General features: G+C 42.0%; 1 protein-coding gene and 1 non-coding gene across 3 annotated transcripts in view; both read right to left on the reverse strand.

The window, feature by feature from the left end:
• Nucleotides 1–14,619, reverse strand: part of STAT3 (signal transducer and activator of transcription 3) — a 71,372-nt gene extending 56,753 nt beyond the window's left edge. The window contains exons 1-2 of one of the 2 annotated variants that reach the window (XM_061144042.1): nt 14,384–14,619; nt 11,906–12,028 (exon numbers count right to left, since the gene is read on the reverse strand). The gene's annotated coding sequence lies outside the window, so the exon portion shown is untranslated. The remainder of the gene's footprint in view (nt 1–11,905; nt 12,029–14,383) is intronic. The other variant, XM_061144041.1, reaches the window with a different exon arrangement.
• Nucleotides 9,301–9,407, reverse strand: LOC133058068 (U6 spliceosomal RNA). Its single transcript, XR_009693192.1, has one exon. It is a non-coding gene; the product is annotated as a U6 spliceosomal RNA (small nuclear RNA).
• Nucleotides 14,620–24,443: the final 9,824 nt, after the last annotated feature.

Below are 24,443 nucleotides of genomic sequence, written 5' to 3' on the forward strand. Positions count from 1 at the left end.
TTTCTGAATGTTGAGCTTTAAGCCAACTTTTTCACTCTCCTCTTTCACTTTCACCAAGAGGCTCTTTAGTTCTTCTTCACTTTCTGCCATAAGGGTGGTGTCATCTGCATATCTGAGGTTATTGATATTTCTCCTGGCAATCTTGATTCCAGCTTGTGCTCCCTCCAGCCCAGCATTTCTCATGATGTATCTGCATATAAGTTAAATAAGCAGGGTGACAATATACAGCCCTGATGTACTCCTTTTTCTATTTGGAACCAGTCTGTTGTTCCATATCCAGTTCAAACTGTTGCTTTCTAACCTGCATATAGGTTTCTCAAGAGGTGGGTCAGGTGGTCTGATATTCCCATCTCTTTCAGAATTTTCCAGTTTATTGTGATCCATACAGTCAAATGCTTTGGTATAGTCAATAAAGCAGAAATAGATGTTTTTCTGGAACTCTTTTGCTTTTTCAATGATCCAGCGGATATTGGCAATTTGATCTCTGGTTCCTCTGCCTTTTCTAAAACCAGCTTGAACATCTGGAAGTTCACAGTTCACGTATTGCTGAAGCCTGGCTTGGAGAATTTTGAGCATTACTTTACTAGTGTGTGAGATGAGTGCAATTGTGCAGCAGTTTGAGCATTCTTTGGGGTTGGAATGAAAACTGACCTTTTCCAGTCCTGTGGCCACTGCTGAGTTTTCCAGATTTGCTGGCATATTGAGTGCAGCACTTTCACAGCATCATCTTTCAGGATTTGAAATATAAGCTCAACTGGAATTCCATCACCTCCACTAGCTTTGTTCATAGTGATGCTTTCTAAGGCCCACTTGACTTCAGTTTCCAGGATGTCTGGCTCTAGGTGAGTGATCACACCATCATGATTATCTGGGTCGTGAAGATCTTTTTTGTACAGTTCTTCTGTGTATTCTTGCCACCTCCTCTTAATATCTTCTGCTTCTGTTAGGTCCATACCATTTCTGTCCTTTATTGAGCCCATCTTTGCATGAAATGTTCCCTTGGTATCTCTAATTTTCTTGAAGAGATCTCTAGTCTTTCCTATTCTACAACCATTCAAGGAGAAATGTCAATTAAGCATCAGGACACAGAAACTGGGAGCCTGGAGACACTTGGGTTGGAGATACATCAGTCATCAGGATGGAGATGCTAATTAAAGCCAAAGTAATGGATAACATAAATTAGGGAGAGGATATAGAAGATAAAAGAGAGCCCCAGACAATGGTCTGAAGCACTTCACCACTAGTGTTCAGGCAGAGGATGAACCAGGAAAGGCAACGGGGAAAGACAAGTAAGACTGAAGGAAAACCAGGGGAACTTATCACAAAAGCCAAGAGGAGAGAATTTAAAAAAAAAAAAAAAAGATTTTCAGCTATGCTAACACCACTACAAGTGTGAGCAACATGGTTACAGAGTGACATCCATTCAACTTGGTAATGTAGAGATTCCTGGTGACACTCCTTCCTTTAGGATCTAGCAAACCCACTTCTTGGTATTTACCCAAATGAGTTGAAAACTTACATTTACACAAAACCCTGCACACAAATTATTTATAGCCACTTTATTCATAAGTGCTCAAACTTGGGAACAATTATTATGTCCTTCAATAGGTGAATGCATAAACAGTGTGGTAGACATAGACAATAGAATATTACTCAGGAATAAAAAGAAATGCACTATCGAGTATTGAAAAGATATGGGGAAATCTGAATCAATGTTGCCAAGTGAACAAAGGCAAACTGAAATGGCTACTTCCAACCATATGATATTTTGGAAAAAGACAAAACTATGCACATAATAAAAAAGATCAGTGGTCACCAGGGTTTGGGGGAGGGATGACTAGGTGGAGTACAGGGGATCTGCAGGGCAGTGAAACTATTTTGTATGCTGCTGTAACAGTAGATACATGTCATTATACACTTGTCAAAATTTGTAGAATGTGTAACACAGTGAACTCTAATGTTAATAATAATGTGTCAATATTGGCTCATCCATGATAACAAATGTGTCACACTAAGACAAGATGTCAACAATTGGACAAACTAGGAAGAAGAGACAAGATGGTATAGAGGGGTTCTCTGTACTTTCTCTCTCTCTCTCCCGCGCGATGGGGTGCTCTTCTCTTCGCGTCTTTGGATTGACGTGCCCTCACGCCTCGAAGATGGATATTCCTGCTATTATCTAAATAAAATAGAGCTGTAACACTGAGCTGTAAAACTAATTTCTCTAAGAGCTATAATACGGTCCATTCGAGACATGAGAGCTATAACACGGTCTGTCCAAGACCCGAGAGCTGTGACACGCCGAGGGCTTTAATGTCCATCACTACAAATCTTTGTTGTGACAAGACAAAGAACCGAGGAGCATACACTCGCCTGACATCTATGGTGCCTTGATTCGGGTTTAACCCGGCTGAAACAACCTCCATGCGGGGTAGAGGCCAAGCACAGCAGGAGCCCAACTCAGCGAAGCTCCTGCGGTAGAAGCCGAACGCAAAGAAAACCCAGTGCAGGAGACTCAAGCAGAAAGCTCACGCGGCTCAGCCTCAGATTCCAGAAGACCTCCGGTTAAGGTAGGAGGTCCTCACTCCTATGACTGGAGGGACATGCCTAACGAAATCTTAATTCCTTTACAGTCTCTGGTTTCTTGTCTCCTTGACCCCCCGGCAAACAGGCGGGCGGCAGTGGGTGCAATTGAGGGACTCTGGAGAAGCTACTCTTTGGTATGTCCCAAAGGCACTATTGGGCTTCCCTGGTGGCTTAGACGATAAAGCATCTGCCCGCAATGCAGGAGACCTGGGATCGATCCCAAGGTTGGAAAGATCCCCTGGAGAAGGAGATGGCAACCCACTCCAGTATCTTGCCTGGAAAATCCCATGGATGGAGAAGCATGGTAGGCTACAGTCCATGGGGTTGCAGAGAGTCAGACATGACTGAGCGACTTCACTTCTGTACTTTCTGCTCAATTTTTATGCATCCTAAGACTGCTGTTAAATATATAATCTACTAATTTTTTAAATGTATTGAGCTTTATGAAAAATATTTTAAAAGATAACCTGACCCCACAGAGTTTCAATTATATTTAAGAAGGAAGATGAGCTATCTCCCTGAATTAGACAAGCTTTTCTATGAAGTTCTTATCAAAATGAACAGCATACTTGGAAAAATAGGTGACCTCATTGTACACCATAGTTCAGCATAATGTGGGCAATCTTCAGAGAGCAGCTGATCTTATCCATTAGCATCTACACAAAAGAAGGTTAAGAAAAAGTCTCAGTTACTCATCAAATTAAAATCTGACAATGTGAGAGACATGGCTTACATCTCACAATGTAAGTGAGAGAGTAGACATGGCTTAGAAAGAAAAAGAATACTTAGAAAGACAGTAACTTAGAATTTAGAAACCCTATTTTAGCTTGTGTTGTAAGTAGCTTATGATCTAAATCCTAAAAATTATACCCAGAGAGAGCCTGAAGCATAAATTCACACTGGATTTTCCAGTCAACCACTCAGCCAAAGAGAACCCTGAGGTTCCAAGATAATGTAACAATTCTATCAAAATGTTAAGTGATCACAAAAGACAGAGATAAAACCAGAACACAAACTTGGAGTCTTGAAACTCCCAGGCTAGTGGAGTCATATTATATGTTTTGAAGTCTTATCTCTGCTGCATTATCTCTGACAAGTAAACTTCTCTTTGAATTTGTAATACAATTATAAGAAGGAAAATGAGAGCTTTACTTATGTTATATGTATATACTAAAGTTAAAGACATGTCTGAAACAGAACACTTCTTATAGAATTTACAGACAATTCTTAACCAGAACTGTCTTTAGAAATTAACCCGAGCCTTCAGAAACTATCTTAATATGTTCACGGGTGGCCTATCAATAAAACCAAATTGAACTTTAATTTGGTAAAGTGATTCTTTATGACTATTTATTATGACTATAGTCCACCCTTGATTTATATTCAGATCCATAAATACAAAGAACAAACAGGATAAAAAGAAATCTGCAAAGCATTTTTCCTTGGAAGACCACATGGCTACCATTTACTTTTATCCCCAAAACAATTATTTCTAAACCCTGTGGATAAGACTTCATTAATCTGAAGACTTATAGCTTATGATCCTTCAGAGCAGCATTCTCACACCAAGAACCACCAGTATCAGAACACTGGCTATTTGTTAAAAATAACCCTAGATCTACTAACCCAGACTCTCTGGAACAGAACCATAGGATCTTTTCTTTCTTTCTTCAACAACTATTCAAGGAGTTCTTATGCTAAAACCTGTCGACCAGCAGTTCTCAAACTTTTTATTCTCAGGACCCCCTTAAAAATTGAGGATCCTAAGGAGCATTTGTTTATGGAGGTGTATCAATGTTTACTGTATTACAAACTAAAACTGAGAAATTTAGAATATATTTATTAATTTATTAAAAAATAAACTTATTACATAAATAACATCTCTGTGAAAAACAACTTATTTTTTAAAAAATTTAGTGGAAAGAGTGACGTTGTTAAAGTTTTGGAAGCTTCTCTAACGATTTCTCTAATCTCTGGCTTAGAAGACAGCTGGATTCTCACAGCTCTGTTTTTGCATTCAACATGTTGCAGTATGTTGTTCTGGTTGAAATGCAGGAAGAAATTTTGACCTCACACTAACTGGAAAGGAAAGGACAGTATATTAAGAATCTCTGCAGATAACTTTGGATATTATTTAATACTACATCAGAACTTGACAAGTACCCGTTTCTTCAAGGTTAGAGGCAGTGTAGATTCTGAAACCATAGCAATGAACTCTTCACACACAGTTACATTAAAATCTATTAGTCTATCCTGCATTTCGAATAGAATGTTTTCATGCATGATTTTGTAATACCATACATCAACTATCTGTAAAACACTATTTCAGAGACATGCAGACCTTCAAATACCAACATAATTCATTACAAACTATCACAAAACCACGTTATCAAAAAATTACATTAATACTGAGAAGCTGTCAAACACACAGTAGTGGATATAAGTTTCTCAAACTCTAATTTCCACTCTAAAGCTTACATTTTATCATCGGCAATAAATACTGCCGGTTGTTTTCCTTGAAGAAAAAGCTTCCCTCCTTTCATTTTTGAGAAAATATCAATATCCCTGTTGGTCCGTCAATCATTCTTTCAAGTAAGAATGGTGCTTTGTGAAAAAAAGCAGCTAGTTTGAGATCACAACTCAAACAATTTCACAAGTGCTATTCCACCAGACTTCTTTGCAGCAGAAGTGCTTTCTGCAGCCCTGCCATTTCACTACAGAGTATCAAAAAGCCATCAAAAAAAAAAAAAAAGTCATCAGAGCTGAGAGAGAATGAAATTAATACTGTTTATTGTTTTATCATGGGCATTAGGTGAAATCAGACATTTTTTTTCCCCTGGAAGTGCACTGAGTACAAGGACTAATTAAGTACAAATGCCAACTAATTAAAAAAATAATGTTATAAAAATAGTTTTAATCTCAAAGACCCACCCTGAAAGGATTTCAGAGACCCACTGTAGACCACACTCTGCAAATTGCTGCTAGGCAACTCAAATAGAAGGATCAGGGAGCAACCCATCCATGCGTGTGTGCTAAGTCACTGCAATTATGTCCAAGTCTTTGCAACCCTATGGACTGTAGCCTGCCAGGCTCCTCTGTCTGTGGGGTTCTGTGGGCAAGAATATGGGAATGGGTCGTCATGCCCTCCTCCAGGGAATATTCCTGACCCATCCAGGAACAATACAAAAACAAAAACTCCGTCTTCACTTGCCAAAGGAACAAGGGGAACTGAGACAAAAGTCTGTTGTGATTTAGGGATAGAGTGATTGAGATTAATGGAAGCTGGGTCCTGGTATCATAGGTATATGAACAGCAAGTTTTAAAAATTTGTGGAGTGGGGGTGTGCAACAATTCCTACCTGTGCAAGTGACAGGCACACACTGGAGTTTCATATTCAATGATGTAGCTAGACTTCTCCCCAGAATTAAAGTTTATGTTTTGGGAGTTCCCTGGTAGCCTAATGGTTAGGATTCCAGTGATCAGGATTCCTAATCCAGTGGTCAGGATTTCCATGATCTGGATTCAACCCCTGGTCAGGGGAACTGAGATGCTGCAAGCCACACAATGCAGCCAGAAACAAAACAAAGTTTATGTTTAAAGGGGAAAATGTTCACTCTGTCAACTGAAAAGCTACATTTCTAAACAGTATGTATAGGAGAGTTTCCTGTCTGCCCAGTGGTTATGACTCCATGCTTTCACTGCTGAGGGCGCTGGTTCGATTCCTGCTTGGGGAACTAAGATCCTGCAAGTCACTTGGCGCAACCAAAAAAATAAATAAATAAACAGTATGCATGTTATGATTAAAACATTAAAATTATGAAAGCGAAAGTGAAAGTCGTTCAGTTGTGTCCAACTCTTCGCTACCCCATGGACTATACAGCCCATGGAATTCTCCTGACCATAATACTAGAGTGGGTAGCCTTTCTCTTCTCCAAGGGATCTTCCCAACCTAGGGATTGAACCCAGGTCTCTCGCATTGCAGATGGACTCTTTACCAGCTGAGCCACCAGGGAAGCCCATTAAAAGTATACAGGCACAAGACAGACATCTGTGTCTAAAGACAAACATGATGATACTTACCACAACATCATTTTGTCTTTAGATTCTGCAATCTCTGCCTACCATTAGATGAATTATGACATCCGTAGCCTAGAAGACTATGATGATTTTAAAATGATTTAAAAATAAATAAATTGTAATTTTTTTCCTTCTCCAAGTTCTTCTATGTGAGATCACAAAACTGAATATTTCATCCCACCCTAAGTCCACACTATACAGATAGTGGCAGATATAAACATATTCACATGGAGTATTTCCTAAGATAAACAAAGTGTCTTCAAAAAGATACTGAGTTACAGGTATAATTTGCTACTGTCTGTGGAAGGAAGAAAAAAAGAAAGAGCGAATAACATGTTTGCCTGTATATCACACATGATCATTCGGGAAAGATAAAGTAAGAAATAGGTACCTAACTGTCCTTGGGAGAGAGAGTTCAGAGGATAAGGTGAAGGGGAGACTTTCCATTTACTGTACTGATTAAACCCCCCTCCCCCCTAAAATAAGAAAACTAGTCTGGAACTGAAAAACAAAACTGATACATTCTTGCTGAAAATCTGTGGTTCAGACTAGCATTCATCTCTCCTAAGGAAAGGGGAAGCAGGTTCATCCAGAGACTGTACGGGTTTTCAGGATGCCCCACTTCTAGTTGCATTCTCCATTCTCCCACCTGGGAGATAATGGTAAAAGAAAGCCACTCTCTCTGCCAAGTTTAGGGAACTCAGTGGTAGAAGTCATTGGAATCACACAGCTGTATAGAGGGTACTTCTGACCCAGGACACAGTCATTTCTGCAGGATTGTTTTTAAATTAATAAATGACTTTTACGAGCAATTTTAGGTTCAAATTAAGTGGCAAGTACAGAGTTCACATATCCCCCACCCCTTTTCCCCCTATAGCGACAGCCTCCCCTTGCCACTCCCACCCTATTAACATCCAGCACCACAGCAGTACAGTACTTTTGAGAAACAGGAATCTTAGATGGCTCCATGAATCCAGGATTCTTCAACACAGTAATTAGGACCCTAAAGCGTCCCAGGTGCTTCTATCTACTTATTTATGTACTCGAATGGAGAGGGTAATAACACACGGAATTAAGGATGAATATTGATATATATGCATTTGTTCAAATTAAATATGAGGTAATAAAAAAGAATAAATATTGAGATTTGGCTTTGATTATTCCACCTGCCCCAATGCATAAGACAGTGACCACTCTAATTACATTTTATTTTGGTTAATGTTTCAATAAATTTGCTTTCTCTAAACCTATTGATAAAAAGAGGCCCAAATACAAGACTGATTTGTCAGGCAAAGTCAGTCTGAGATTAAATATTTACTGTATCTAAACCACAAGTAGAACGAAATTCAAAGGCTGACGTTTTTAATGCCAACTCAACGCAAGATTGCACTTTGCTTGGTTTAGAGGAGAGGTAATTACACAGCTAACATCTGGGTTTTGAGGTTTTGAGGATGACATTTAGGTGGACTGGAGGTGGAAGGGGGAGGAAAGAACAAAGGGAAAGTCTCATGATTTTAGCTTCTGTCAGAAAAAGTGTTCGCTTAAAAGTAAAAACAAAATGAACATTAGAAAAGAAGCAAAAAACAAGCATTTCAGGAAGCTTTTACCTAAACAGGTGATCAAAGTCACACTCAGATCCTCCAATTCTCCTAACAAGAACGGGAGGTCAGGCTGCCACAAACTAATAAAATCAATCAACAAAGTGGGAATAACAGTGGTTCACAGCAGGCCAGGCAGGATTTCCCTAAATCGGGCTCACCCTCAATCATCTCAATCAGTTTTCAGAAATGGCTTCTACAAAAACTACCCAAACATCCCCCTAATAATTTGCACTCCTCCTCCACAATAGGGAAGCCATTTATTTACCAGAAGGTTTACTTTCTCTTTCAAACTCCGCTGGCTTCCTCCCGCCCCACATTTGGCCAAGAAACAGCAGCAGGCCTTTTCTCTTCGGCCTTCTCTGACCCCAAACCAGAGAGCTGGTGCAAGAGAATCTGTTTCATGGAGTTGCTGAGTGGCTCTTCTTAAACCACAAGGCTGTTTTGAGTTTTCATTTGCAAAGGAAAGTTACAGGACAGGAAAAGTAAAGCTTGACTCCTCCAATGAAAACACACGCACTCACACAGCACAGCTGTGAAAGAACAAATCCCCTCCTGGCCTGATAGGATTATTCACTCTAATTAGGGTGCAGCCTCACCCCCAAGCTATGGCCTCACCCCCAAGCTGCGTGCTGGCCCACCTTCCTTGCCTGAGTCCCCCACCCCTCAAACCTTTCATATTATCTGTACTTTTTGTATCAAGAAGAACTCCAAGGGACTGTTTATATTCCTAAGTGGCCATAAAAATCTAATGTGTTGGATATTACTTCAAATAAATGGGCCACCATCAGAAGATGTAGACAGACATATGTCTAAGAAGGGCATCCGTGTAAACGCGCCCTGTTCCTTTTGCGTGATAGCCTCCATCTCCTCCACCACAGTGTAAATCCCCCTGCTCCCTATTCATTTAGTTTTTTTCCTATTAGGTTAGAAGCTCCTGATTACTCCTTCTTTCCTTTAGGTCATGAAATGCTACCGCGAATTATAACTGGTGTGATTTTATAGTTAGATACTGTGATTTTTATTTTTTTTATTTTTTTTTTTTATGGAACGCTTCACGAATTTGCGTGTCATCCTTGCGCAGGGGCCATGCTAATCTTCTCTGTATCGTTCCAATTTTAGTATATGTGCTGCCGAAGCGAGCACTGTGATTTTTAATAATAGCAATTATTAGCACTCCACTTTTAGCTATCTCCCAGGTTCTGTGCAAAGTACTTCATATACGTTATCTTGCTCAATCCTCACAAATCCCTTACAATTGGATCTGGTATCTGCACTTTCTGGACAGAGAAAGTGAAAAACCCAGAGAAGTTAAAGCAACTGACCCAAGATCTAAGAGGTGTTGGATCTGGAATGAAAGCCCAGGAAGTCCGTCCTCATTGCCGTTCTTTTGACTCCTATCACAACTGTGGATCATGAAATCCTCAACTCACCTCACCCAACCATTTCGACACTACAGTAACAGTTACCTTAGGAAAGCTCGTTGTTTGATATAGTTAAAAAGCCAAAGGTCAGGGAAAAGTTCAGTGATTAGGAAAGTCATTTATTCTTATGGGTGGACGGGGGAGGTTTTAGCAGAAAGGAAACCAGACAATGTAAACTTTACTTTGGGGGCAGGTCTGCCTTTCTTATTACTTTTTTATTAGGCTATCAGAAAGGAATTTGCAATAAATATGTCCAAGATAAATCAGTAAGTAGAAGCTGCAAAACAGCTGGAGAAACAGACACCAAACTAACAAGACACATATAAAAAAAATATACATAGTTTATATTTCTACAAATTTAAATTTCTTTACAATAGCATGCATTCCTTTTATAAACAGGAAAAAAACAACTTAATGACATCTGAACCAAATTATTAACAGAAGGGCTAAGAGTCAGCTTCCTTTCTCCTCAGTTCTCCTAAATTAAGAACTTCCACTTATAGCTCCCTGAACACACTACGCTGTTTAAGCCTCCACATGCTCATGTTCCCTCAGCCTTGAATACAGCTATTCATCAACTCAACTTTGTTGGGAGAATTCCTATTCATCCTATAAAACCCTAATCAGGTGTTCCCATGAGAATACCCTTCTATAATAAAGCCTTTCTCTCTCATCCCTAAAAAGAATTAATCTTTTCATAGACATTTAATAAAAACTTAGATTTAGCGAGTTCTTACCGTACACCAGGCACTATGCTAATTATTTTACCAGCATCATCTCCTGGAGTCTTCAATAGCACTAAGAGATATACACTGTTAGCCTCTCCTTTCATAGATAAGAAAACTGAGGTTCAGATTCTGACTAAGAAGTGGCAGATATAGGATCCAATCCCAGAATGTGTTGGACTCCAGAGTCTGACCTTTGAACCACTGTGCTGTCATCTTCCCAATCCTAAGTCCCTACTGACGAAGCACATACCAGGCCCCTGTAATACCACTTCCGGTTCCGTGAAACAGGGACCATATTGCATTATCCTTGGATCCTGCCTAGCATGATAACTGACTCTCATTACATAACATGCTTGTTGATCTGAACTAAGAGTTGTGATATTAATAATACGATATAGGAAAACTGAACATAATAGAAATTCTTTCTTGCATATGCTATTCCTTTCAAAAACTGGAGATATTTCAAACAACTCACTACCAAAGTACCATAAAATCATCCTGACAAAAGGGCCCCACTGTAACCCAAGGTTCCTTGCAACCAGTGTGTAACCACAATATTAATTTTTTTCACCATAACCAACACAGATTGAGGTAGCCCAGGATGTCATTCTGCTGGACCTCACCAAGGCTGCTCCAGGACACCAGGAGTTCTCCAGGATCTGGAGATGTCCTTCAAGTGTTCTTTGGCTGGTTGTCACACATGACCCAAAAGTAAAGGTAAAAATTTTTTAAATATGGAAGACAGAAAATGTGAGTGGACATGGGTAGCCAGTTAAAAATCCTCATTTAAAAAAAAAAAAACAAACCCACTTCTGCACTTAGCCACACAAATCTGCAAAGGCAGGACCCCTCTTTTTGGGTGCTGGTCCAGTTTATATGGTCAATGACAACTCCCCTGGGGCAGAGGTCACACATATCCATTTACTTTATACAAATTAGGCACTCCATAATTAAACATCAATATTCGGCTTCAAAAATCTTTAAACTCCTTGACCTTGCATTCAAGACCTCTTACTCCTTCTCTATTTACTTTGCTAATCTACTAGAATTGGGTTTGTGCCATATCACCATAGCTCCTAGCCCCGAATTCTTTACATCAGTCAAATGCAAACCATTATGTGTCTCTCAGATCAAATCTCTCCTCTGGCAAGAAGACTTCAGACCAACTAACTGCAAGACTCACAACCTCTCCTCCTTCTGAAGACCTGTAGCGATTAGTGAAGCACTGTCCAACAGCAAAGCATTCCACTTTATGACAATGGAAATGTTCTATATCTGTGCTATATGTTTTTAAACATATAATAGCTACCTTTCTGGACAGCATGGGCTTAAAGTCTCACCATCTCTTTGAGGAAATCAAGTTGCATTACATGGATAAGAAATTTATGAAGTTGTTGCAGTAGACAACAAGGTCTGAGAACAAGATATCTTGTTCCCCAGAGCAACTTTCACAAAGGTGTAAAAAACAAATATTTGTTGATCTGTACATCACCTCTGAGAAAGCCATAAGGTTAAAAGGTGCAGGACTCGGCCTCTGGAATGATGGCCACCACCTCTGCCCCATCTCACCATCTGAAAGTCATGACGTGCAGAGGCAGGAGGAGACAGCAACCTTCTGGAGATACAAATGACCACTGATCAAGCCACAAGACACTTTGGTTTAAATGACATTTAGGTCATGACTGTCCTTCACCTACAAACCTGCCTCAGTAAATCTCTCTTTCCATTAGCAAATAGCTAAATTCTGATGGTAAATTATGCAGACTAAAAAGTTAGTTACCTGGGGGGAAGGAGATTGAGTTTGGGACTGACATGTATACACTGCTATCTCACAACAGATAATCAAAAAGGACCTATTATATAGCACAGGTAATGCTGCTCTATATTCTGTAATAACCTAAATGGGACTCACCTGTTTAAGTATCTCCCTTGGAGTCTTATAGGATATTGGCAGTATTTCATTGTCCAGGTATATGTTAGAATTTCATTGACACTTTTCCCAGTAGGGCCTACAGTCACTCTAAATTAAGACCTAATACTTAAGCATAGACAGTCAAAAGCAAACAAAATATACAGAAGGTATAAGCTCCACCACTATGGTATGTTGCTGCCCGGGCAAGTGTCTTGTTCCTTACACCTCAATTTCCTTATCTTCAAAACAGAGTTAAGGTTACATGAACTATCTACCCTTTGTGGGTCGTTATAATTATGGATATTTCTAGATGGCTATTCTTCCCAAAAGAACTACATATAAAGATAGAAGATTTATGAATTGTCTAGTGGTTCTTTGTGGTAGATACGCTAGCAAATATAGAGATTAAGATCAAGCCTCAGGGACTCCCCTCATGGTCCAGTGGTTAAGAATCTGCGCTTTCAATGCAGGGGAGTCAGGTTCAATCCCTGGTGGGGGAACTATGATCCCACATGCCTCGGGGCAACTGAACCCATGCACCACAACTAAGACCCTATGCACCCATAAATTTTTTTAAAAAGCCTCTAGCATCTACAATTTCTTTATTTTTTCTGAATTAAAGACTTCTTTCCTTCATCCCACTGTGCAAATGTCACTGCAAAAATTCTACTAGTAGCTCAGCCTGGCACATGTAACACAGAAATAAATGTGTTGACTCAGGGAATACAGACATATTTAATATAAAACATAAAACTGGCTAAATCAAGTCTTAACAGTCTAAATCCACATATAAAAGATTGAGATAATTTACAGTTCTGATTTATTCAAACCAATGCTGTATCAGCTCAGCCAGCCAAAAAATTACAACCCACACACAGAATAAATATGCCCTTTATTTACTTAACCAACCAGCAGGGACATGTTATATACATTTTTAATAAGAATAAGTGTGTCAATACCATGCATTCACTTGATATAACACAGAAAGATGTGGACTAAACATGGAAAAAACCACTCAGGTGACGGTTTGAATTAAGCTAACTGAAGTGCAACCACACCCCCAAACACAGGTAAAGTTTGCACAAACGGCTTTGCCAAGGCCAGCCTGTCTTTGTTTCCCTCTCCTCTGCATTTACACAAGATCTTGGCTCTGAGACAGAAAACTCCCACTCTCGATTGGTTCATTCTGTCCTATGCAATTAAGCAACACCACAATCCAGTAAACGCAAGGGCTCAATTATTTATCTTCTGGCCAAGTTTACCAGGTGGTTATAAAAGAACAATGTCAAGGAGGAAAAAGGTTTATTTCTCTTTAGAGCTGACTTGATGAGGGTTTTATTTATTTTTTTTTAGAAGAGGGAGAAGGGAAACACGACTTTACCCCAGAAAAAGGCTGGAGGGAGTTTAGAAAGAGTACAAGACTGTCAATTTCCCTACAGGAAACTTGATTCTTATGCAATAATCCTACCCATAACCAAACAGCCCGCAAGGCTGTAAAGGGAAGACACCTATTCCTACCTCCTCCAAGGGGGCACAGCTGGCTCCTAAAGGAGCAGGAACAGGGCAAGGCGGAGGAAGTGGCTCAGCCGGGAGACGCCGGGCCCCGCCGGGGGGCGGGGAGGAGGCGCTTGCCAACCACCCCCCTCCGTGATCTCCGCCGGCGTGACAGTCGCTCCTGTGGCCGGAACGTCCCCAGAGCCCCAGGGAGCAGGAAGTCGGGGGGCTGTCCCTCGCTCCTGCCCCCCACCCCAGAGTACCCTCGCCCTACGGTCCTTCCCCTCCAGTCCATTCTCTCTCTTCCTCTGCGTCTCCCCTTTTCCCAAAGAACTAAACTTCCTCCCAGCGCACCCCGTCCCTTCAGAGGTCGGCTCCTGTCATCCCGGGGAACTGTCCCTTCAGAGCGACCCTCCGTGTCTCCTCGTATCCCCCCGGCCCCACTGAAGTTTCCATTCACTATTCCCCCAAACACCCCCAGAAGCTCCCAGCGCGCTCCTCCTCCCCCGGGATGCCCAGGCCTGGAGGCCGTCGGGGGGCAGCCCCACCCTTAACCCCCTTCACCTGCTGCTCGGGCTGAGGCCCGACTGGCCGGGGCTGCGCTTGCGCCTGGGTGCGGGCCGCGGGGTTCCCTCAGGCCGCGGAGTCTCCCTTGGCAGAAGTGGGGAGAGCGCGGAACTGGGGTGCTCGTCAGGGATCCGGTTCGGGCTCTCTCCCTCAGCGGCGACGTCGGAACCCCAGGCTCCCCCTCCCCGTCTACGCCGCCGCAGCTCCGGAAACCGCTGAATTACAGCCCCTCCAGCCAATCCTCGCCCAGCCCCCGCTTGGTCTAGGCACGCCGCTCATGCATAATTCATGACATGACCAGTTTTCTCGGCCACCCAGAGGCCCTGCTGAGCATACTCTACATCCGAAGCCCCACCCACTAGCCAATGAAGAGAGCCTCTGGGAGAAAGGGCGGAGCCAATACAAGGCTGGGAACGCCCCTGTTCTGGCTGTTCCGGCTCTTAGGGCTCCTCCCTCCGCAACAACTGGGGAAGAACCGAGGCCCTGGCCAGAGGAGCCCGGGGGGAGGGAGGGAAGATGACTGGAATGTCCTGCTGAAAACTCAGCTGAGTTCCTGGCAGTGCGTGACGTCAAGACACTTTAAATGCCCCTGATGCGGCTCCCTCCTGCCTGCTCTCCCTCTTCCCGGCCCTTGGCACCACGTGGGGGCAAGATTGGGAGCACTTACCACGTGGGAATCAGCCAGTTAGACAGTCCCCAGGTGTCGCCAGATCCTCTAGGGGCCCAACGCCCGAAATGGGTTTCTGGGGACAGCTAAAAGAACATGGGTGACTCCCGCCTGCTTTGAACTTCAGTTTCTGCGTGAGTCGGGACACACACACCCGGAAACATGACGTGGAAATAGAGTAATTACTAGAGTGCGTGGGGAGAAGGTAGTGGATTTAATCCTGCCCTTCGTTCCGTCGCTTCAAGCATCAAAGGCCAACGGCTCGCACATTGGCCGGTTCAAGGGAATAGGGAGACAGTACCGATGAAGAATGACACGTATACACATTGTTTTTATGCGTCTGAGTTGAAATACCTGAAATTGCGTGCCTTTTCCTTTTTCGCCTCATCTACTTCGAATGCAAGTTTTACTGCATTAAAACCGGTAGTTTATAGGAAATGTAGACATTTCACTTACATAATAGAGGATGTTCTTTGCATTATAGTGTGTGTGTGTATGTGTGTGTGTGTGTGTAAGACTATTAGGGTTTTAAAAAATAACAGCTATTAGTGTTTGGTTGTGTTTCTTTAATACAAAGAGGTATTAAAGATGAAATCTAAAAAGGGCCTGTTATCTCAACACCCAAATAAACCTTGATGACAGCTTTTTCTATGAAACTAACACATGTTTGTGGTCAGAAAATTCAGACAGTTCGGAAAACGCGAAAATTAAAACTGAAAATATGCTCCCTCCCCCCACCAGTCCTTCTCGCCAGGGATAGCTATTCTTATTAATTTCTGGTGGGAAAATCAATGACTCCTAACCTTTGGGGAATCTGAGAGTTTTTGGAGACTGGATTCTAGTCCCAGAAATACACAGCATGACATTTTACTCACAAATTGTCCTGGTTCCCTAGTTTAGACCTTTGGACCGCCTTACATGCAAATAAGAGGTGAGAGCATCTATAGGGTAACTGGTAGGGTCTTTCCTGGTGGGGCTGTGAGTTTCCTGTTGCTCTCCCATAGACCCAGCCCAGCTTGGAAATTGCTGTATTTGTCTGGAGAGAGAGAGAGAGAGAGAAAGTGTGTGTATGTGTGTGTGTGTGTGAGCTATGCTTTCCCATGCAGTTGACTATCTCCTTAGTAAAACAGGGGCTGATATTCATATACTTCTTACTGATACACTCTTGTTTCTCACAACAATTATATGTGGCAGATAGAGGCTACATTATCCACTGATAGGAAATTATGATGGAAATAGTATGATCATCTCAAGATCACAGATACTCAGAGATATAACAGGTAGGCTCAGAGCCAGGTTTTCATTATGTATTTTACTTATTATTTTTAAAGTATTTATTACTTCTTTATTGGGCTGCGCTGGGTCTTCGTGGCAGGATCTTTTTTTCCCTCAGTTGCGGCATGTGAGGTCTTCAGTTGTGGCATGTGGGATCTAGTTCCTTGACCAGGGATGGAGACCAGGGGTCAAACCTGGGCCCCCTACACTGGGAGTGCAGAGTTTTAGCCACTGGACCATCAGGGAAGTCCCCAGAGCCAGGTTTTTAGAATCTACATCTCATAACTTTGTTCCATCCACCTGAACCCTGCCCTCCTTCCTGACTCCTCTGCTGACCTTTGTTTCCCTCACTGCCCTCCTCTCAATTCACACAGAAAATCTACCCCTGAATCCATCTGTTCCACCTATGAAACCTCTCTCCAGTGCAGCCACTAGCCTTTCTCCATACCTCAGAGCCCCCCATGGCCTAAAGACAGAAGTTTCTCTCACTTGAGCCAGTGCTTTGACCTGAACTCCCTTTTCCAATCTCATCCCCTCCATCTTACATACCTGAAGCTCCCACGCTGAATTTATTACCCTCCTCCAAACACCTTCTGTAACTTCGCACCTCTGCAAATCTCCTTGCCTCCAACTGGAATACCTTCTCTTTCCTCATTCCCTACTGGAAAACTCTTACTCAAAGTCCAGTTCCAGCATCACCTCCTCTGGGCTTTCCGAGACTCTTCCTGGCAAAATTAATCTCTTCTCCTGGATTCCTTTAACAGGTTATTTCCCCATCTAGTTTAGCATTCTCCACCTTGAACTCCAGTGAATCCGTTTGTTAGCCTACTTCCTGGTAAATAAAATTAATAATTAACTTTTATAAAACAGTCACCATTTTCCGGGAACTGTGTTAAGCCTTTTACATAGATTATCTCATTTGACCCTCACCAAAACCCAGTGAGGTGGGTACTGTTACATTTCTCATTTTCAGCTAGGCAACTATAGCAGAGAAGGTTGAAAGACTGGTCCAAGTTCCCACAAATAGAGACTACATGCAAACTCAAAATGAGAATCAGGCCTGCCTGCCTCCTTTGTCCATAAGCTTGAAAACATCTCCTCTAAGCCTTTGGTTTCTGGAGGCCTGAACCCCTTCATACTCACTTTCATAATTCCAGCATCTAGCCCAGAACTCACCTAAGCCTGAGTTAATGAAATATTAATAAACAGGTGTTGAATAATCATATTAGCAATAGTTAACATATGGAGTGTTTACTATGTGCTAGTTACTACTTCTGAGCTTGTATCATGCAACTCATCTATCAACTCATTTCATCCTTAAAATAGCTCCATGATACTCTGATTTTACAAATGAGGAAAATGAGGCTTATCCCAAGGTTAAATGACTTACCCAAGAACAAAGAGCTGGTGAATGACAGATTCAAATCCAAGTGTGTTCAATTGGAGAACCTGAATAGCTACTCTTCCTTGACTTCATATCAAGGATAAAACTTCCTTTTGGATCTCCAAGGAACGAAGGACCTAAAGGAGGAGAAAACTTGATGCCTACACCCTCCACCCATCAGATAAATAGGGGCAGAGTGCAGAAGTCCAGCCCATTCAAGTCCGTGGTGGTTTATAAACATATCTGCAAATTCTTTGACACTTCTTGCATCTGTAATAAATGTAGAGTCTCATTCCACATAGAATACAATGGTTATGATGCTGCTTGACTTCTGAGGTTAGGTCATAAAAGGCGATACAGGACTACCCTGGTGGTCCAGTGGCTAAGACTCTGTGCTCCCAGTGCAAGAGGTCTGGGTTCGATCCCTGGTCAGGGAACTAGATCCCATATACCACAGCTAAGATTTCGTGAACCACAACTAAAGATCCTACATACTGCAACTAAGATGATCTTGCATGCTAACAGGAAACTAAGCCCTGGCACAGCCAAATAAGTAAATAAACATTTTAAAAAATTAAACGGCAATACAGTGTCCACCTGACTCTTTCTCTTGGAACACTCACCCTTGGAACCTTGGAACTGAGCCACCATGTTATAAGGAAGCCCATGCAATATGCAGCAACCACATGAAAGTGTTCTGGCTAACAATCCAGCTAAGGCCTAGGTGACAGCGAGCACCAACTGTGAGTCAGATTCCATATGATTCCAGCCCCAGCTTTCAAGCCACCCCGATGGAGGCCAGATGGAGCAGAAATGAGCCGGTTTTGCTGAGCCTTACCCAAATTACAAATTCATGAGCAAAATAAATGTTGTCATTGTTTTAAACTACTAGGTTGTTTGTTTGGTTTTTCCTTTAATTGAGGTAACATTGGCGTATAACTGTTTCATGTGTGCATTTTATCTCTATTTCTATGTAGCCTATAGCATGCATGCGTGCCAAGTCGCTTCAGTTGTGTACGACTCTTTGCAACCCTATGAACTACAGCCCGCCAGATTCCTCCATCCATGGGATTCTCCAGGTAAGAATACTGGAGTGGGTTGCTGTACCCTTCTGCAGGGGATCTTCCCAACCCAGGGGCTGAACCAGGATCTCTTATGTCTCTTGTATTGGCAGGCAGGTTCTTTACCACTAGCACCACCTGGGAAGCCCCAGCCTATAGCATACTCACCACCAGAAATTTAGTTTGCATCTATCATCATACAGCTGATGCCCTTTACCCATTTTGCCCTTCCCTCTGGTAATCACTACTCTGTTCTCTGTATCTACATGTTTGTTCTTGCTTGGTTTGTTCATTTATTCTGTTTCTTTTTTTGTTTTTTGTATTTTACATAGGAGGGAAATCATTTGGTATTTGTCTTTCTCTATCTGATTTATTTCACTTAGCATAATACTCTCAATGTCCATCCATGTTACTCATGGTAAGATTTCATCTTTTTATTGCTGAGTGGTATTCCAGTGTGTGTGTGTGTGTGTATGTGTACCATATCTACTTTATTCATTCATCTATTAATGGACACTTAGATTGTTTCCGCATGCTAGCTATTGTACATAATGCCACAACTAACATAGTGGAGCACATATCTTTTTCATTAGTCTTTTTGTATTCTTTGGATAATTACCCAGAGGTAGGATTGCTGGACTATTATTTTAGCTCTGCTCTTAATTTTTTGAGCAATCACCGTAACTTTTCCAGTAGTGGAAAAGTTACATTCCTGCATACAGTATATGAGGGTTCCCTTTTCTCCACATCCTTGCCAACACTTGTTATTTTTTGCCTTTTTGATATAACCACTCTAACAGGCATGAGGTGATATTTCATTGTGATTCCAATTTGCATTTCCCTAAAAGTTAGTGATGTTGAACATCTTTCCACAGGCCAGTTGGTCATCAGTAAGTGTATCTTCTTTGGAAAAAAGTCTATGCATTTTCTCTACTTTTAATTAATTTGTTTATTGGTCATGCCACTCAGCTTAAGAGATCTTAATTTCCTGACTAGAGATTGAACCCAGGCCCCTGCAGTGGAAGTTCGGACTCCTAATCTCCGGACCACCAGGGAATTCAATTGGGTTGTTTGTTTTTGTTATTGTTGAGCTGTATGAGTTCTTTCTGTATTCTGGATATTAACCCCTTGGATATATCATTTGCAAATATAGCCTGCCATTCTGTAGGTTGTCAATTGTCTTTTCATTTTGTTGATGGTTTTCTTTGCTGTGTGGAAGTTTTTAGTTTGTTGTAGTTTCATTTGTTTTTCTTTTTTAAATTTTTATTTATTTTTTAAAATTTATACTTATTTATTTATTTAGCTGTGCCAGGTCTTAGTTGCACCATGCAAGATCTTTAGTTGTGGCATGTGGAATCTAGGGATTCCACCAGGGATCAAACTCGCACCCCTGTATCGGAAGCACAGAGTCCTAACCACTGATTCACCAGGGAAGTCCTATTTTTTTTTTTTTGGCCATGCCATAACAGCTTTCGGGATCTTAGTTCTCCAACCAGGGGTTGAACCCGCCCATCCGTAAAAGAGCCCTAACCAAAGGACAGCCAGGAAATTCCCTCATTTGTTTATTTTTGCTTTTGTTTCCCTTGCCTAAGGAGTTATAGCTGGAAAGATATCACTAAGACTTATGTCAAAGAGCATATTGCCTATGTTTTCTTCTAGGAGTTTTATGGTTTCAGGTCTTACATTCAAGTCTTTAATCCATTTCAAGTTGATTTTTGTGTATGGTGTGAGACAGTGGTTTAGCTTCATTCTTTTGCATGTGTCTGTACAATTTTCCCAACAACATCTATCAAAGAGATTATCATTTCTCCATTGTGTGTCCTTACTCCTCTGTTGAATAGTAGCTGTCCATTTTTGTGTGGGCTTATTTCTGGGCTCTAAATTCTGTTTCATTGATCTAGGTACTGCCAGTATTGTGCTGTTTTGATTATTATGGCTTTGTAATTTATAGTTTGAAATCAGGAAGGATGATATTTCCAGCTTTGTTATTTTTCCCCTCCAGATTATTAAGCCAGTACATTTTGGGATGGTTTGTTACTCTTCCCATTAGTTAAATTAAGATCCCACATGCTGAGTGGTATGGCCAATAAATAAGTAAATAAACAAAATCACAGAGAAGGGCAGGTCCGTGCAGCATGAATTCCTTGGACTTCTACTTTCTGCAAAAACACTTCTCAGGCATCATCATGCAAGCAGCTCTCTTCACTCCTGTCTGAAAGACAGTCCTCCTTACTCAATATTTTCAAGGCTAAATATTTTCCCTATGCTGCTTAAAACATCATCCATACCATGTCATTCCCATGTGTGTGCTAAGTTGCTTCAGTCTGACTTTTTGTGACCCTGCCGACTGCAGCCCATCAGGCTCCTCTGACCATGGGATTCTTCAGGCAAGAATACTAGAGTGGGTTGCCTGCCCTCCTCCAGGGGATCTTCGTGACCCAGGGATCAAACCCAGGTCTCCTGCATTGCAGGCAGGTTCTGAGCCAACAGGAAGCCCTGTCATTCCCATGGGCTTAGGAAAAAAGGAGTTCTCCTTTCTCATCCCCTCCAGGGCCCCACCTATCCCACCAAATTCAGTCCATTGCCACCTGAGGGCCTTTGCATAAGCCCTTCTTGTTCCTTCTATAGCTCTGGCGGGGCTAGCTCCTCCTCACTCTTCTGGTCTCACCTGCTGAGAGAGACCTTGTCTAACTACCTCCACCTAAGGTTGCTCCCAGCAACTTTAGTCTTATCTCTATATGCTGTTTCCTTTGAAACTCTTATCATAATCCTCATTTTATTTATCTGTTTAGTTTCTTATCTGTCTTCTTCATTATACTATCAGTTCTGGAACAACTTCCAGATGTTCAAGCTGGTTTTAGAAAAGGCAGAGGAACCAGAGACCAAATTGCCAACATCTGCTGGATCATCAAAAAAGCAAGAGAGTCCCAGAAAAACATCTATTTCTGCTTTATTGACTATGCCAAAGCCTTTGACTGTGTGGATCACAATAAACTGTGGAAAATTCTGAGAGATGGGAATACCAGACCACCTGACCTGCCTCTTGAGAAACCTATATGTAGGTCGGGAAACAACAGTTAGAGCTGGATATGGAACAACAGACTGGTTCCAAATAGGAAAAGGAGTGCATCAAGGCTCTATATTGTCACCCTGCTTATTTAACTTATATGCAGAGTACATCGTGAGAAATGCTGGGCTGGATGAAGCACAAGCTGGAATCAAGATTGCTGGGAGAAATATCAATAACCTCAGATATGCAGATGACACCACCCTTATGGCAGAAAGTGAAGAGGAACTAAAGAGCCTCTTGATGAAACTGAAAGAGGAGAGTGAAAAAGTTGGCTTAAAGCTCAACATTCAGAAAACTAAGATCATGGCATCTGGTCCCATCACTTCATGGGAAATAGATGGGGAAACAGTGGAAACAGTGTCAGACTTTATTTTCTTGGGCTCCAAAATCACTGCAGATGGTGATTGCAGCCATGAAATTAAAAGACGCTTACTCCTTGAAAGGAAAGTTATGACCAAACTAGATAGCATATTAAAAAACAGAGACATTACTTTGCCAACAAAGGTCCGTCTAGTTAAGGCTATGGTTTTTCCAGTGATCATGTATAGATGTGAGAGTTGGACTGTGAAGAAGGCTGAGTGCCAAAAAATTGATGCTTTCTTACTGTGGTGTTGGAGAAGACTCTTGAAAGTCCTTTGGACTGCAAGGAGATCCAACCAGTCCATCCTAAAGGAGATCAGTCCTGGGTGTTCAATGGAAGGACTGATGTTGAAGCTGAAACTCCAATACTTTGGCCACCTCATGCGAAGAGTTGACTCATTGGAAAAGACCCTGGTGCTGGGAGGGATTGGGGGCAGGAGGAGAAGGGGACGACAGAGGATGAGATGGCTGGATGGCATCACCGACTCGGTGGACATGAGTTTGAATAAACTCCAGGTGTTGGTGATGGACAGGGAGGCCTGGTATGCTGCGATTCATGGGGTTGCAAAGAGTCAGACACAACTGAGCGACTGAACTGACTGGAAAAATGGATTTTGCCTGTTCCCTTCTTCCTTGTCTCTCCCTGCAGGACACACAGTAGGTGCTCAGTAAACACATGGACTAAATGGAAGTGCTCTTGGTTCCACCCCTGCCTCTGTGGGTTTTATCAGTTCTCCTCTCTCTCCTGACCTTTTCCACTCATTACTTCCCTTCTGTCTCTGCAGATTCTCTGTCTTTCCCATCTTGACCCTCAAGTAACTCCCACCTTTCCCATCTTGGTCCCCAAGTCCTCACCCCCACTTGCTCCACCAAGGTGGCTTCTGCACTCTCCTCTCCATAGGACAGTGCTCTTGAAGGTCATTAGGGACCTTTTTCTCACCAAAGCGTATGTCTTCTTCTGGGTCATTTTATTTAACTTGACTGTAGAATCTGCCTCCTACCCTCCTAGATAGTCTTTCCTCCCTTGACCATCACAATGGTCAACAGAAGCAGTTGCATTAACTAGAAGGCTGATGTGAGCTGAAGTGATACAGAGAGTTTGAATCCTGGCTCTGACACAGAATAAATGGTGCAACCCTGGGCCAGTTCCTTAACCTCTGTGAGTGTCAGCACCCTTATCTTCAATGGAGAACCTAATTCTGACCTCAGGAAGTTTGCATTAAAGGGTTCTTGATTGGAAGATACAAATTAAGTGTGTAGCATGACAGATAAGATCCAGGTTCAGGCACGCCACCTACACAGCAGTGTGACCCTGGGTCCATTGCTTAACCTCTCTGAGCCTGTTTTCTCATCTACGGAACAGAGAATATGATTGCACCTACCTCATCGGTTGTGAAGATAGAAGAGAATACAGTGTTAGCTATAATCTTACTCAAAAGAAAAAAAAAACCACACTAAAAAAACAAGAGTAGGGTGGGGGAAACTTATTGGAAAGAATCTTGAGATCTCTCCCAGATTCCAATAAAGAGTTCAACAACCACACCTTATAATTCCAGGAACCTCACCACAAGTGGACGTCCCACTAAGCTCTGTTATTCACTTGTCATGACTTGACTTGAGGCTGCTACTGAAATGTTCAGTCTCTAATCATGGCAATAAGAAGGGTAAGTGAAGGTTCCAAATGTTTTGAATCACTGGTGTTTTTTAATCCTACCATTTTAAGCATTCATATATATATATTATATATATATATATATATATATATATAATATATATATTGGCTGTGCTGGGTCTTTGCTGCTGTGCACAGACTTTCTCTGGTTGTGGCATGTGAGAGCTACTCTAGATGTGGTGCACAGGCTTCTGATTGCAGTGGCTTCTCTTGTTACAGAGCATGGGCTCTTAGTTCATGGGTCAGTAATCACAGCTGGTGGGCTCGGTAGTTGTGGCTCACAGGCTTAGTTGCCCCTCACCATGTGCAGTCTTCACAGACTGGGGATCAAACCTGTGTCCCCCTGCATTGGCAGGAAGACTCCCAGCCCCTGGGCCACCATGGAAGTCCTCAAGCATTCTCTTTCACTTTTTTGTTGTTGTTCATCTTATTGGAATTAAATTTCCAATTGCCTGGCAGCTGTAGGCTCAAAATTCTAAATTGCTGGCAGAGAGGATTTCATTGGTCCAGACAGGCATCCAAAAGCAGGTTGGACAGGGTTATCCAGTAAAAGCAGGTTCCGGTTATC

This window comes from Dama dama, chromosome 5, assembly GCF_033118175.1.
Source record: "Dama dama isolate Ldn47 chromosome 5, ASM3311817v1, whole genome shotgun sequence".
NCBI lineage: Eukaryota > Metazoa > Chordata > Mammalia > Artiodactyla > Cervidae > Dama > Dama dama.